The following is a 14,585-nucleotide window of genomic DNA, read 5'->3' on the forward strand; positions in this document are numbered from 1 at the left end:
TAAAATACTATACTACCATAATGTTTACTCTAAGTTTGCTTTGTTTCTTTTTCCTTTATAGACTTAAAGACAAATCTTACCTGATTATTATTTTTATGTTAAAATTCGTCTTGCTTTAGATCTTGGGGGAATTGGATTCCACTGAAAAGGATTTTATCTTCTTCTTCTTGGGTTAGCTAGTTACTCCCTAACTTAGCAAAAGCAAAACAAATAGCAACATCATATTAAAAGGTAGAAATAAAAAGAGAAACTTTCCTTCCAAGATCTTATTTGCTTTCACTGCATCCTAGTATCAATAAACCACATGAGAAGAATATGTTACATATTATTTCTGCTTATCAGTTATTAGGACCCCTGAGACAGTCTTTTCCATGTAAAATGCCACATTTCATGTCATGATGGAAAAAACTTCCAATTTTTATTAGTTATCTCTCTATTTCATTTTACTTTGTGTTAGCTGTTATTGATTTAACTATACAAAACTATAGGTTTTGAAGAATTTCTGGATTAAAACCTTTGCAACTTATTTGTTTAAACTGAAGTGTTTAAGTCTCTTTTGATAGAATATAATTCACTGTTAAAAAGTAAAACAATAACTTAATATGCTGAAATCAAATAATCATTTCACATTTAATTAACCTCTATATATCTTACAGAAATAGCTATGTACGATCTCATAAGTAATAGTATAAGCAAGTTTTAGGTAGTTTGATCTTTCAGAAACTAAAAATTTTTAATTCTCATTATTGTTGTCTTGTCTTTCCATGATTTCTATTAGTTTGCATATCATTCAATGTCCATGAAACTCAAAAAGCCAATGCCTATGCATTATCACATAATTTAAATTATGAATATATTGTTCAAACATTTGAGTCAACATATAGGAAGAAAACTTATTATAGATTCTTATTATAGTTTTAAGCAAAATAGTTACTGAAGAGACAGAGACACAAATGAAACTTAGCAGGAGAAAAGTTATAAGAAAGGATATAGAAATCTTGTCTTTGGTTATGACATTCCTGGAGTAGGAATAGCAAATAGACACTCAACTGCCATTTAATAACTTGCTCAGCAGGAGGCCATGATGCTTGGTAGGTGTTCAGTGAGTGCTGGAAGACTGCTGTGCTCTGAATTGGTTTCATCCTCTTACTAAAATGAAAGCAAAAGAGTACATAGTATGAGGGAGAGAAATGAGAGAAAGAGGTAAATATTAGTGAATATTGCTACATAGGATTCATAAACACTTGTTATTTTAAATACATGGATTATTTTGCATATATTATTTTATATGCATACATTGTTTTAGATACATTTGTGATATTTTCCCATATAGATCATGTTTTAATTTGTCATTGACCTATTGTTATATTATTTTATAATGGGTTATAAAGGGAATTTAGGACTATACTCTTCCACTTAAAAAGACGCTATTGCATTTCAGAGTTATGATATTATAAAATGTAAGCATTATTTTTTCCAGTGAGATGGAATCTCATGAACTTGACAAAATAGAGCCCAAAGAAATCTAGAACAAGAGAGGTGGGCAGTAGATTTGAAGAAGAAAGGAGGACAGCAGAGGGGCTTTCTGATTAACTATCTTAAATGCCCATTCTAAGGGAAGATGAGTCAGATGACTATTCTCAATCATTTTACCTACAGAAAACACAGAAAACCTAATCAAAATGACACTCAATAAATAGACAAAACAGAAGAGATGGAGTCACAAGTATCAGGGAAGTCTGCCTTTTTCCCTTCACAGAGTGACTGCAACATTTATCCAGCTGTTGTTTTTCTCTTTCTTTTTCTGCTCAACTCAATAATCTTTCCCTTTTTATTTCCTGTCCTTTTAAAATCTATTAAGGGCCTCTGTTCTCTTTATATCAACCAGTTTTTTCATTTTTATATATAATTTACCTAGTTTTCTTCTCCAGCTGTAAATATTGCCTCTTCCATTTTTAAAATTCCTCTTCCAACATGCAATAAAGATAGCAAACTATGTTGTTTTATAGGCAATATTTTCCCAAAACGTATGAATGAATTTAATTTAGAAAAAATTTTCCTAATATCAGTTAACATTTTCATATTATGATGCTTAATATGAGATGTAATCTACAGTATTTGAAATTCTACATCAGAAAGACTCCCAGAAAAGACATAAGTCTTGTATATTGAAATTTTTTTGAGATCTAGCACATCATTATTTATAGAGTAGTGCCATGTATTAATAAATTATCTCTGTAATTTAATATTTTTTCTCCTAAGATGTACATTTTCATAGTAATACCAGGATATAGAAGTACTTAAATGAAGAAAATACATCATCTTTATTAGTATTTTGACTGTAATAGTTAGTTGCTGTCTTGATTAGCATTATTAAAAATATCAGTAAGCTACAGCTTACCTTTTCTCTTTGGATATCATATACAGAAAAAAATTTTCAATAACTTATTTTATTTGATGTTGCCTGAAATGATTGATAAAATAACTTGAAATTCTTTAAAAACAGTAAAGGTTTAAAACAAAAATGGATGTGATTCAACACAAAAGTAAACTGATGTCAAGGGCTAAGGAAAAAAACACATTGTCTACTTAACACATAATAAGTACTTCATAAATGTTGAGAGTAATAATTATTATGAAGATAATGATGATCAAAGACCCACTAACTTGATTAATGTTCAAGTAAATCACCCTTAAAGGTGATGAAATAATGTGTGATGAAATATATCCTGTTAGATGAAGAATATAATCTAAGTATCTAAATAAATGGCATACCTTCTAAAAGGAAGTAATATCAGAAAGTTTGAGAATTTAACACAGTCCTGGACTACATGTTGCTCTTGTTTTATTTTTGAAATGCCATGGTTTGCTTTTAAAACTAATGTGTATGCACACACATCTATTTTTTTTTTTTTTTGTCATTTGTTCCACACATTTCAGTCAGAGATTTTTTTTTTCTTCATTCATTTGGAAAAATTCTGTTAGAATAATGAAAGTCTGGATCTATTTTTTTCAACATTATAAAAATGATATCAACTTTAGTATTAAAATAATAGTCCCAACATTTAAAAACTTATACAACTGCTTAATTTAATATGTTAGATAAAGGACAAGCGGATATTACTAATCATCATTTTACTATGCATGCTTAGAATGCTAATACTCATAAATCATTTCAAATAGAGAATTATCTACTGTTTCTTCTTCCAAATAGAAGGAATCTCATTTAATTGTTTTATAAACTAGCATCTTGTTGATTTTTCTCTAATCAGACCAGCATTATCTATAGTTATTTCTATTTAAAGCCTTAATGTGCTTTCTATTGACCAATTTTTATCATTAATTATTGAGTAAATTGTATTTTTTTTTCTAATTAGTTTTAACATTAATAGCCAGGAAAATATATGTTTGTAGATCTTTGGAGTCAAATTTATAGAGTGGCTTGATGGACATTTAATTAAAACTATACAATGCCTTAGAAGTTAAGATTATATTCTAGTGTATGTAGTTCAAAATCATGACATTCCTTGAAGCAATTACTTCTGATGGAATAATAAATATACTGGAAAATGACTACTACAGTAATGAGACAAATTTTAAACAATGCTGGGAGTATTTGTGTTTATTTTGTGTGGCAACATCTTTCAGATTTGCCTTGCAAATTTAAATTTTGCTGGGTGTTGGCTCTTATCTAGCTTTCAGTGGATGCTGTTTATGTGAACCAATTGACCTGCAGTCCCTATAAAATTACTACTTTTTGCTCTTTTTTATATGAATCACACTTCTCTGTTACCTAAGAAGCATTTGGAAATACCATGTCTGGCACTTTCTCCAAGTTAATGAAGATAATTCTGTGTATAGGAGACATGTATTTTATAGTTCTAAGTTCATAGATTTAAAAACTAAGAGAAAACATCAGTTAAAACTGTAATTTGTATAACTCAAAACCATTTGTGAGAGAAATGGGTTTATTCCAACCCATTGGAATAAACATATTGGAGGAGGCTGTCAAAAACATAAATTACTTTCTGAGTGTAAGTCTTTCTCTAAGGTGTTTTAACTAATGTAGTTCTCTAGAAAAGCACTTACTAAATTAGTATTGTAACCATTCAGGTCTAAAATACCAATGTGTTGGCTATATTCTGACAGTTGATCTTTTTTCATCAGCACATAGGGGTTGAAAATATTTCTTCTCTGAAGGTTTTGTTTTATCAGGATATAACTGTATTTAGTCAGGAATATCCTTGAAAAGGCTCTTGGGTTTTGAACTCCTAAAGTTTTATATTTCTGAGAGTTACTGAGTCTTCATGGAGCCCCAGGTTAGTCACATAACTTCTCTGTACCTAGATTTATTCTATGTTGAACTAGTAGTGTTGTATTAAAATGTCTTGAAATTCACAAATTAAAAGTTTTTACAGAGTAAAACCCTCTTAGGTTACTTACAGACCAGAGAAAGTTTAGACCTGTTAATATGAAATAAGTCAGTTCTATGTGCTTGCCAGCAATATCAAACCAGGCCTCTGCAGTGAGTGGGCCCCTGGCTAACTTTCTTGTTCTGTTCTAGTTTGTGACTTTTATCTCTGGCATGAGTATAGATCCTCAATACATATTTTCTGAATAAAATAATTCACTGCTCATCCATTTATTCAAAAAATATTTATCAAGCGGCAAACATCAGCCCATTGATACCAGAATGTTATATTCCATTAATTCTGAGGGTTATTTTTTCCCAGTGTTTTAAAAGGTGAATCAACAATTTTATTTTTTACTGAAGTATAGTTGATTTACTATATTCATTTCAAGTGCACAATTTTGTGATTCAAAATTTTTATCAGATCAGATCAGATCAGTCGCTCAGTCGTGTCCGACTCTTTGCGACCTCGTGAATCGCAGCACGCCAGGCCTCCCTGTCCATCACCAACTCCTGGAGTTCACTGACACTCACGTCCATCGAGTCAGTGATGCCATCCAGCCATCTCATCCTCTGTTGTCCCCTTCTCCTCCTGACCCCAATCCCTCCCAGCATCAGAGTCTTTTCCAATGAGTCAACTCTTCGCGTGAGGTGGCCAAAGTACTGGAGCTTCAGCTTTAGCATCATTCCTTCCCAAGAAATCCCAGGGCTGATCTTATATTCAATATTGTTATTATAAAACATTTGCCATATTCTCTGTACTTTACATTGAAAGTTGAAAGTTAAGACACTCAGTCGTGTCCAGCTCTTTGCAACCCCATGGATTGTAGCCCACCAGGCGCCTCTGTCCATGGGATTCTCCAGGCAAGAATACTGGAATGGGTTGCCATTTCCTTCTCCAGTACTTTACATTAAATCCTTCTAATTAGCCATCTCCAAACAGAACATTTGTTTCTTTAAATTATTCAAAACATTATTTATGATAATTCAAATAAAATATACCTAATTCTTCAACAGAGGCATAGTGTTCATTAGTTATTTAAAGGGATTTTAACAATCGACACCTGGTGTGCTGCAGTCCATGGGGTTGCAGAGTCGGACACAACTGAGCAACTGAACAACCACCACCAACTGAAAGGTATATTAATCAGGGGGTTTTATTCACTTTGGAAGATTTTTTTGCAAAAAATATTCAACACTGCAGTGTCTTCGTAGTGTATATTCAATGCATAGAAGAGTTTTGAACCCGACATCTGAAATATGGTTTCTATGAGTGATGGTATTACAGGCAAGCTGTTCTTTTTTAATTGAAAACTCTTTTTTAATTGAAAGTGAAGTCGCTCAGTTGTGTCCGACTCTTTGCGACCCCATGGACTGTAGCCTATCAGGCTCCTCCGTCCATGGGATTTTCCAGGCAAGAGTGCTGGAGTGGATTGCCATTTCCTTCTCCAGGGGATCTTCCCGACCCAGGAATCGAACCCGGATCTCCCACATTGCAGGCAGACGTTTTACCGTCTGAGCAACCAGGGAAGCCCTTTTTTCATTGAAGTGTATTTTATTTACAATATTATATTAGTTTCAAGGGTCCAATGTACTGATTTGATATTTTAATAGATTATACTTCATATAAAGTTGTTATAAAATTTTCACTGTATTTCCTATGCTATAATTACATTCTTGTATCTTATTTTATGCCTAGTTGTTTGTAACTATTAATCCCCTTCTCCTATTTTGTCCCACCCTTATCTCTCTCTTCAATTCAGTTCAGTTGCTCAGTCCTGTCCGACTCTTTGTGGCCCCATGGACTGCAGCATGTCAGGCTTCCCTTTCCATCACCAAATCCCAGAGCTTGCTCAAATTCATGTCCATCGAGTCAGTGATGCCATCCAACCATCTCATCCTCTGTCATCCACTTCTCCTCCTGCCTTCGATCTTTCCCAGCATCAGGGTCTTTTCCAGTGAGTCAATTCTTCATATCAGGGGGCCAGGGTATTGGAGTTTCAGCTTCAGCATCAGTCCTTCCAATGAATATTCAGGACTGATTTCCTTTAGGATGAACTGTTGGATCTCCTTGCACTAAAGGGACTCTCAAGAGTCTTCTCCAACACAACAGTTTAAAAGCATCCATTTTTTGGTGCTCAGCTTTCTTTATAGTCCAACTCTCACATCCACACATAACTACAGGAAAAACCATAGCTTTGACTAGATGGACCTTTGTAGGCCAAGTAATGTCTCTGCTTTTTAATATACTGTCTAGGTTGATCATAGCTTTTCTTCCAAGCAGCAAGCGTCTTTTAATTTAATGGCTTCAGTCACCATTTGCAGTGATTTTGGAGCCCCCCAAAATAAAGCCTCTCACTGTTTCTCTGTTTCCCTGTCTATTTGCAATGAAGTGATGGGACCAGATGCCATGATCTTAGTTTTCTGAATGTTGAGTTTTAATCCAACATTTTCACTCTCCTTTTTCACTTTCATCAAGAGGCTCTTTAGTTCTTCTTTACTTTCTGTAATGAGGGTGGTGTCATCTGCCTAATCTGAGGTTATTGATATTTCTCCTGGCTATCTTGATTTCAGCTTGTGCTTCATCCAGCCTGGTATTTCTGATGGTGTACTCTGCATATAAGTTAAATAAGCAGGGTGACAATACAGCCTAGAGGTGCTCCTTTCCCAGTTTGGAATCAATCTGTTGTTCCAATGTCGAGTTCCAACTGTTGCTTCCTGACCTGCACACAGATTTCTCAGGAGTCAGGTAAGGTGATCTGGTGTTCCCATCTCTTGAAGAATTTTCCACAGTTTGTTTAGTGTAGTCAATAAAGCTGAAGTAGATGTTTTTCTGGAACTCTCTTGCTTTTTTGATGATCCAACAGATGTCAGCAATTTGATCTCTGTTTCCTCTGCCTTTTTTAAATCCAGCTTGAACATCTGGAAGTTCACAGTTCACATTCTATTGAAACCTGGCTTAGAGAATTTTGAGCTTCACTTTGCTAGCTTGTGAGATGAGTGCAATTGTGCAGTAGTTTGAACATTCTTTGGCATTGTCTTTGTTTGGGATTGGAATGAAAATTGACCTTTTCCTGTCTTAATGTGTTCTTTGTATGAGTGAGTCTGTTCATTTTATTTTTTATATTTTATATTCAACATATAAGTGAAAATATACTGTATTCATCTTTCTTTATCTGACTTATTTCTCTAAGCATAAAACTTTACAGATCCATCTGATTGTTGCAAATGGCAAGATTTTGTTCTTTTTCTAGGGCTGAGTAATATTCCAGTATGTGAATATCTGTGTATAACAGTCATATAACACGTCTTTGTTGATTCATCTGATAAACTTTTAGGTTGTTTACGTATCTTGGCTGTCATAAATCATACACTATAAACATTAGGTTGTGCATATGTATTTCAATTGGTGTTTTTGTTTTCTTTGGATATATACCCAGGAGTGGATATGCAGGATCATATGATAGTTCTATTTTCAGTTTTTGAGGAAACTACATACTATTTTCATTGTGCTGTACTGATTTATGCTCCCACCAACAGTATGATAGTGTTCTCTTTTCTCCACATCCTTAGCACCAATTATTTCTTGTCTTTCTGACAATAGCGATTTTGACAGGTGTGAAGTAACCTCTCATTTGTATTTGTCCGATGATTAGTAGTATTCAGCATCTTTTTCGATGCCTGTTGGCTATCTTTGTCTTTTGAGAAAAATGCTTATTCAGATCTTATACCCATTTTTAATATTTTTTATAATGAATTGTATGAGTTCTTTATATATTTTGGATATTTACCCCTATTAGATATAACACTTGCAGAAATCTTCTCCCATTCAGTAGGTTGCCTTTTCATTTAGTTGATGGTTTCCCTAATGTGCAAATTTTTTTAAGTTTTATTACACATTACACCCATTTGTTTATTTTTGCTCTTATTTCCCTTGCCTGAAGAAAATGGAAAAAATATTGCTAAGACTTATGCAAAAGAGTGTACTGCCTATGTTTTCTTCTAGGAGTTTTATTGTTTCAGGTTTTAGATTTTAATGGTTTTTAATCCATTTTAGGTTTATTTTTGTATGTGGCTTGAGAAAATATTTTTAGTCCATTCTTTTATATGTAGTTTTCTGGCTTTTCTAGACCCAATTTTTGAAGAGACTGTCTTTCCCTTGTTGTATATTCTTGCCTCCTTTGATCTAGATTAATTGACCATATGTTCATGGGCTTATTTCTGGTTTCTATATTCTGTTCCATTGATCTATGTGTCTTTTTTTTTTTTTGCCAGCATTGTTCTCTTTTTATTACGGAAGCTTTGTTGTATAGTCTGAAGTCTAGGAGCATGATACCACTCACTTTATTCTTACTCTCAACATTGCTTTGGTTATTCAGGATATTTTGTGTTTCCTGACAAACTTGAGTATTTGTTCTAGCGCTGTGAAAAAGTTATGGATATTTTGATAGGGATTACATTAAATTTGTAGATTGCTTGGGGAAGTATGGAAATTTAAACAATTCTTCCAATCTATGAGCAAGAAATATCTTTCCATTTCTTTGTGTGAGCTTCAATTTCTTTCACCAATGTTTTATAGTTTTCAGAATATAGATCTTTTACCTTCTTGGTTAAATGCATTCCTAGATAGTTTATTCTTTTTGATGAGATCCTTAAATAGGAGGGTTTTTTTTTCTTTTTTCTCTTTCTGATATTTTATTTATACTATATAGAAAAGCTACAAATTTATCTATATTAATCTTGAATCCTACAACTATATTGAATTACTTTGTTAGCACTAAGAGATTTATGGAAGAGTCATTAGGGTTTTCTATATAATATCACATCATTTGTAAATACTGACAGTTTTATTTATTCCTTTCAATTTGAATGCATTTTATTTTTTTTTTCTGATTATAGTGGTTAGGATTTCCAATACTATGTTAAGTAGAAATGGTGAAAGTAGGCATTGTTTTATTTTTTAATCTTAGAGAAAAACCTTCCAGTTTTTCACTCTTGATTTATTAGCAATGGGTTTATTATATACAGCCTTTGTTGTGTTGAAATATGTGTCCTTTACACCCACTTTTTTGAGAATTTTTATGAATGGATGTTGATATTTGTCAAATGCTTTTTCTGCATATATTGAGATGACCATATAATTTTTATTCCTCATTCTTAATGTGATCTATCATGCTGATTGATTTGGGGATATTAAGTCATCTTTGTATCACTCAAATAAACTGTACTCGATCATCATGCATGATCATTTTAATATATTGTTGGATTTAGTTTGATAATATTTTGCATCTTTGTTTATCACTGATATTAGCCTGTAATTTTTTTTTTGTGCGTGGTGTTTTTCAGAGTGAGTTTGGGAGTGTTCCCTGCTCTTCAATTTTTTGGAATAGTTTGAGAAGAATAGGTATCAACTCTTCTTTAAATATTTGATAGAATTACCTTGTGGAGCCATCTAGCTGTGGACTTTCCTTTATTGGGAGCTGATTACTGACTCCATGTCAATACTAGCAATTGATTTCATCAAATTAAGTGTTTTTTCTTGATTCAGTCTTGGAAAGTCACATATTTCTAGTATTTTATCCATTTCTTCTATGATGTCAATTTTGTTACAATATAACTGTTCAAATTTGTTATAATTGTTTATATTTTTGTGATATCAGTTTCAATATTTTCACTTTCAAATCTTCTTTATTTGAATTCTCTTTTTTCTTGATTCTGGCTAAAGGTTTATCAAATTTATCTTTTCAAAGAATCAGCTTTTCAATGAATCAGTTTTGTTAATCTTTTCTGTTATTTTTTGGTATCTATATTATTTATTTGCACTTTTTTTCCCCTTGTAATTCATTTAGGTGAAAAGTTAGGTTGCTTCTTTGAGATTTTTCTATTTCTTGAGGTAGACCTATAGTGCTATAAACATATCTTAGAACTATATTTGCTGTATGCAATATATTTTTGGATCATAGAAAAAGCAAGAGAGTTCCAGAAAAACATCTATTTCTGCTTTATTGACTATGCCAAAGTCTTTGACTGTGTGGATCACAATAAACTGTGGAAAATTCTGAAAGAGATGGGAATACCAGACCACCTGACCTGCCTCTTGAGAAATTTGTATTTAGGTCAGGAAGCAACAGTTAGAACTGGACATGGAACAACAGAATGGTTCCAAATAGGAAAAGGAGTTCATCAAGGCTGTATATTGTCACCCTGTTTATTTAACTTATATGCAGAGTACATCATGAGAAACGCTGGACTGGAAGAAACACAAGCTGGAATCAAGATTGCTGGGAGAAATATCAATAACCTCAAATATGCAGATGACATCACCCTTATGGCAGAAAATGAAGAGGAACTAAAAAGTCTCTTGATGAAAGTGAAAGTGGAGAGTGCAAAGTTGGCTTAAAGCTCAACATTCAGAAAACAAAGATCATGGCATCTGGTCCCACCACTTCATGGGAAATAGATGGGGAAACAGTGGAAACAGCGTCAAACTTTATTTTTCTGGGCTCCAAAATCACTGCAGATGGTGAGTGCAGCCATGAAATTAAAAGACGCTTACTCCTTGGAAGGAAAGTTATGACCAACCTAGATAGCATGTTCAAAAGCAGATACATTACTTTGCCAACAAAGGTTCGTCTAATCAAGACTATGGTTTTTCCTATGGTCATGTATGGATGTGAGAGTTGGACTGTGAAGAAGGCTGAGCGCTGAAGAATTGATGCTTTTGAACTGTGGTGTTGGAGAAGACTCTTGAGAGTCCCTTGGACTGCACGGAGATCCAACCAGTCCATTCTGAAGGAGATCAGCCCTGGGATTTCTTTGAAAGGAATGATGCTAAAGCTGAAACTCCAGTACTTTGGCCACCTCATGTGGAAAGTTGACTCATTGGAAAAGACTCTGATGCTGGGAGGGATTGGTGGCAGGAGGAGAAGGGATGACAGAGGATAAGATGGCTGGATGGCATCACTGAGTCGATGGACATGAGTCTGAGTGAACTCCAGGAGTTGGTGATGGACAGGGAGGCCTGGCGTACTGCGATTCATGGGGTCGCAAAGATTCAGACACGACTGAGTGCCTGATCTGATCTGATCTGATCTATTTTGGAAAATTGTTTATATTTTCCATTTTGGATCAACATATTTTCTGACTTCTTCTGTGATATCCTCTTTGGCTCATTGGTTTATGTGCAGATTGTTTAGTTTCCACATTTGTGTTTTTTTCCCCATTTGTATTACTGTATTTGATTTCTAGCTTTATACCACTGTGGTAAGAAAAGATGCTTGACATTAGTTTAGTCTTCTTAAATTTACTGAGACTTGTTTAGTGGCTTAGCAGGTGATCTATCCTGGAGAAAGTTCATGGGCACTTGAAAAGTTGAAAAGAATGCATATTCTGTTGTTTTTAGATGGAATGTCCTATAGACCTATATTAAGTACATCTGGCCTGTTGTGTCATTTAGGACCATGTTTCCTTACTGGTCTTTGGTATGGATGATCAATCCATTGATACAGTATTTTAAACAGCCATACTTATTGTTGGATTACTGTCAATTTCTCCTTTATGTCTGTTAATATGTGCTTTACATATTTAGGTGCTTTATAACAAGTGCATATGTTTGTAAATGTTATACACTCTTCTTGAATTGACCCTTTAATCATTATAATGTCCTTTATATTCTTTGATTATAAACTTTATTTTAAAGTTTAGCTTGTCTAATATGAGTATTGCTAACCTTTCTTCCTTGTCACTTCTATTTGCATGAAATATCTTTTCCATTCCCTCTCTTTCAATCTCTGTGTGTCTTAGCTCTGAAGTGAGTCTCTTCTAGGGAGCATGTAGATGGATCTTTATATTTTTTATCCAATCTGCCGCCCTATGTCTTTTGATTGGAGCATTTAGTACATGGACTTTTAAAGTGATTATTGATGGGCAGGTTTTTATTTCCATTTTGTTACTTGTTTTCTGGTTGTTGTTTTTATTTAAAATTTTTTTGTTTTAATTGGAGGCCAATTAGTTTACAATATTATACTGGTTTTGCCATACATTGACATGAATCCACCATGGGTGTACATGTGTTCCCCATCCTGAACCCCCTCCTACTTTACTCCCCATCCCATCCCTCAGGGTCATCCCAGTGCATCAGTCCTGAGCACCCTGTCTCATGCATCAAACCTGGACTGGCGATTCATTTCACATATGATAATATAAATGTTTCAATGCCATTTTCCCAAGTAATCCCACCCTTGCCCTCTCCCACAGAGTCCAAAAGACTGTTTTATACATCTGTGTCTCTTTTGCTGTCTTGCATACAGGGTTATCGTTACCATCTTTCCAAATTCCGTATATATGTGCTAGTATTCTGTATTGGTGTTTTTCTTCCTGGCTTACTTCACTCTGTATAATAGGCTCGTTTCATCCACCTCAGTAGAACTGATTCAAATGTATTCTTTTTAATGGCTAAGTAGTACTCTATTGTGTATATGGACCACCACTTTCTTTCTTTTTTATTTTAATTTAATTTTATTTTTAAACTTTACATAATTGCACTAGTTTTGCCAAATATCAAAATGAATCCGCCACAGGCATACATGTGTTCCCCATCCTGAACCCTCCTCCCTCCTCCCTCCCCACACCATCCCTCTGGGTCGTCCCAGTGCACCAGCCCCAAGCATCCAGTATCGCGCATCGAACCTGGACTGGCAACTCGTTTCATACATGATATTCTACATGTTTCAATGTCACTCTCCCAAATCTTCCCACCCTCTCCCTCTCCCACAGAGTCCATAAGACTGTTCTATACATCAGTGTCTCTTTTGCTATCTCGTACACCAGGTTATTGTTACCATCTTTCTAAATCCCATATATATGCGTTAGTATACTGTATTGATGTTTTTCCTTCTGATTTACTTCACTCTGTATAATAGGCTCCAGTTTCATCCACCTCATTAGAACTGATTCAAATGTATTCTTTTTAATGGCTGAGTAATACTCCATTGTGTATATGTACCACAGCTTTCTTATCCATTCATCTGCTGATGGACATCTAGGTTGCTTCCATGTCCTGGCTATTATAAACAGTGCTGCGATGAACATTGGGGTACACGTGTCTCTTTCCCTTCTGGTTTCCTCAGTGTGTATGCCCAGCAGTGAGATTGCTGGATCGTAAGGCAGTTCTATTTCCAGTTTTTTAAGGAATCTCCACACTGTTCTCCATAGTGGCTGTACTAGTTTGCATTCCCACCAACAGTGTAAAAGGGTTCCCTTTTCTCCACACCCTCTTCAGCATTTATTATTTGTAGACTTTTGGATCGCAGCCATTCTGACTGGTGTGAAATGGTACCTCATAGTGGTTTTGATTTGCATTTCTCTGATAATGAGTGATGTTGAGCATCTTTTCATGTGTTTGTTAGCCATCTGTATGTCTTCTTTGGAGAAATGTCTATTTAGTTCTTTGGCCCATTTTTTGATTGGGTCATTTATTTTTCTGGAGTTGAGCTGTAGGAGTTGCCTGTATATTTTTGAGATTAGTTGTTTGTCAGTTGCTTCATTTGCAATTATTTTCTCCCATTCTGAAGGCTGTCTTTTCACCTTGCTAATAGTTTCCTTTGATGTGCAGAAGCTTTTAAGGTTAATTAGGTCCCATTTGTTTATTTTTGCTTTTATTTCCAATATTCTGGGAGGTGGGTCATAGAGGATCCTGCTGTGATGTATGTCAGAGAGTGTTTTGCCTATGTTCTCCTCTAGGAGTTTTATAGTTTCTGGTCTTACATTTAGATCTTTAATCCATTTTGAGTTTATTTTTTTTGTCTATGGTGTTAGAAAGTGGTCTAGTTTCATTCTTTTACAAGTGGTTGACCAGATTTCCCAGCACCACTTGTTAAAGAGATTGTCTTTAATCCATTGCATATTCTTGCCTCCTTTGTCAAAGATAAGGTGTCCATATGTGCGTGGATTTATCTCTGGGCTTTCTATTTTATTCCATTGATCAATATTTCTGTCTTTGTGCCAGTACCATACTGTCTTGATAACTGTGGCTTTGAAGTAGAGCCTGACGTCAGGTAGGTTGATTCCTCCAGTTCCATTCTTCTTTCTCAAGATCGCTTTGGCTATTCGAGGTTTTTTGTTTTTCCATACAAATTGTGAAATTATTTGTTCTAGCTCTGTGAAGAATACTGTT

This window comes from Bos mutus, chromosome 5 (assembly GCF_027580195.1).
Source record: "Bos mutus isolate GX-2022 chromosome 5, NWIPB_WYAK_1.1, whole genome shotgun sequence".
Lineage (NCBI taxonomy): Eukaryota > Metazoa > Chordata > Mammalia > Artiodactyla > Bovidae > Bos > Bos mutus.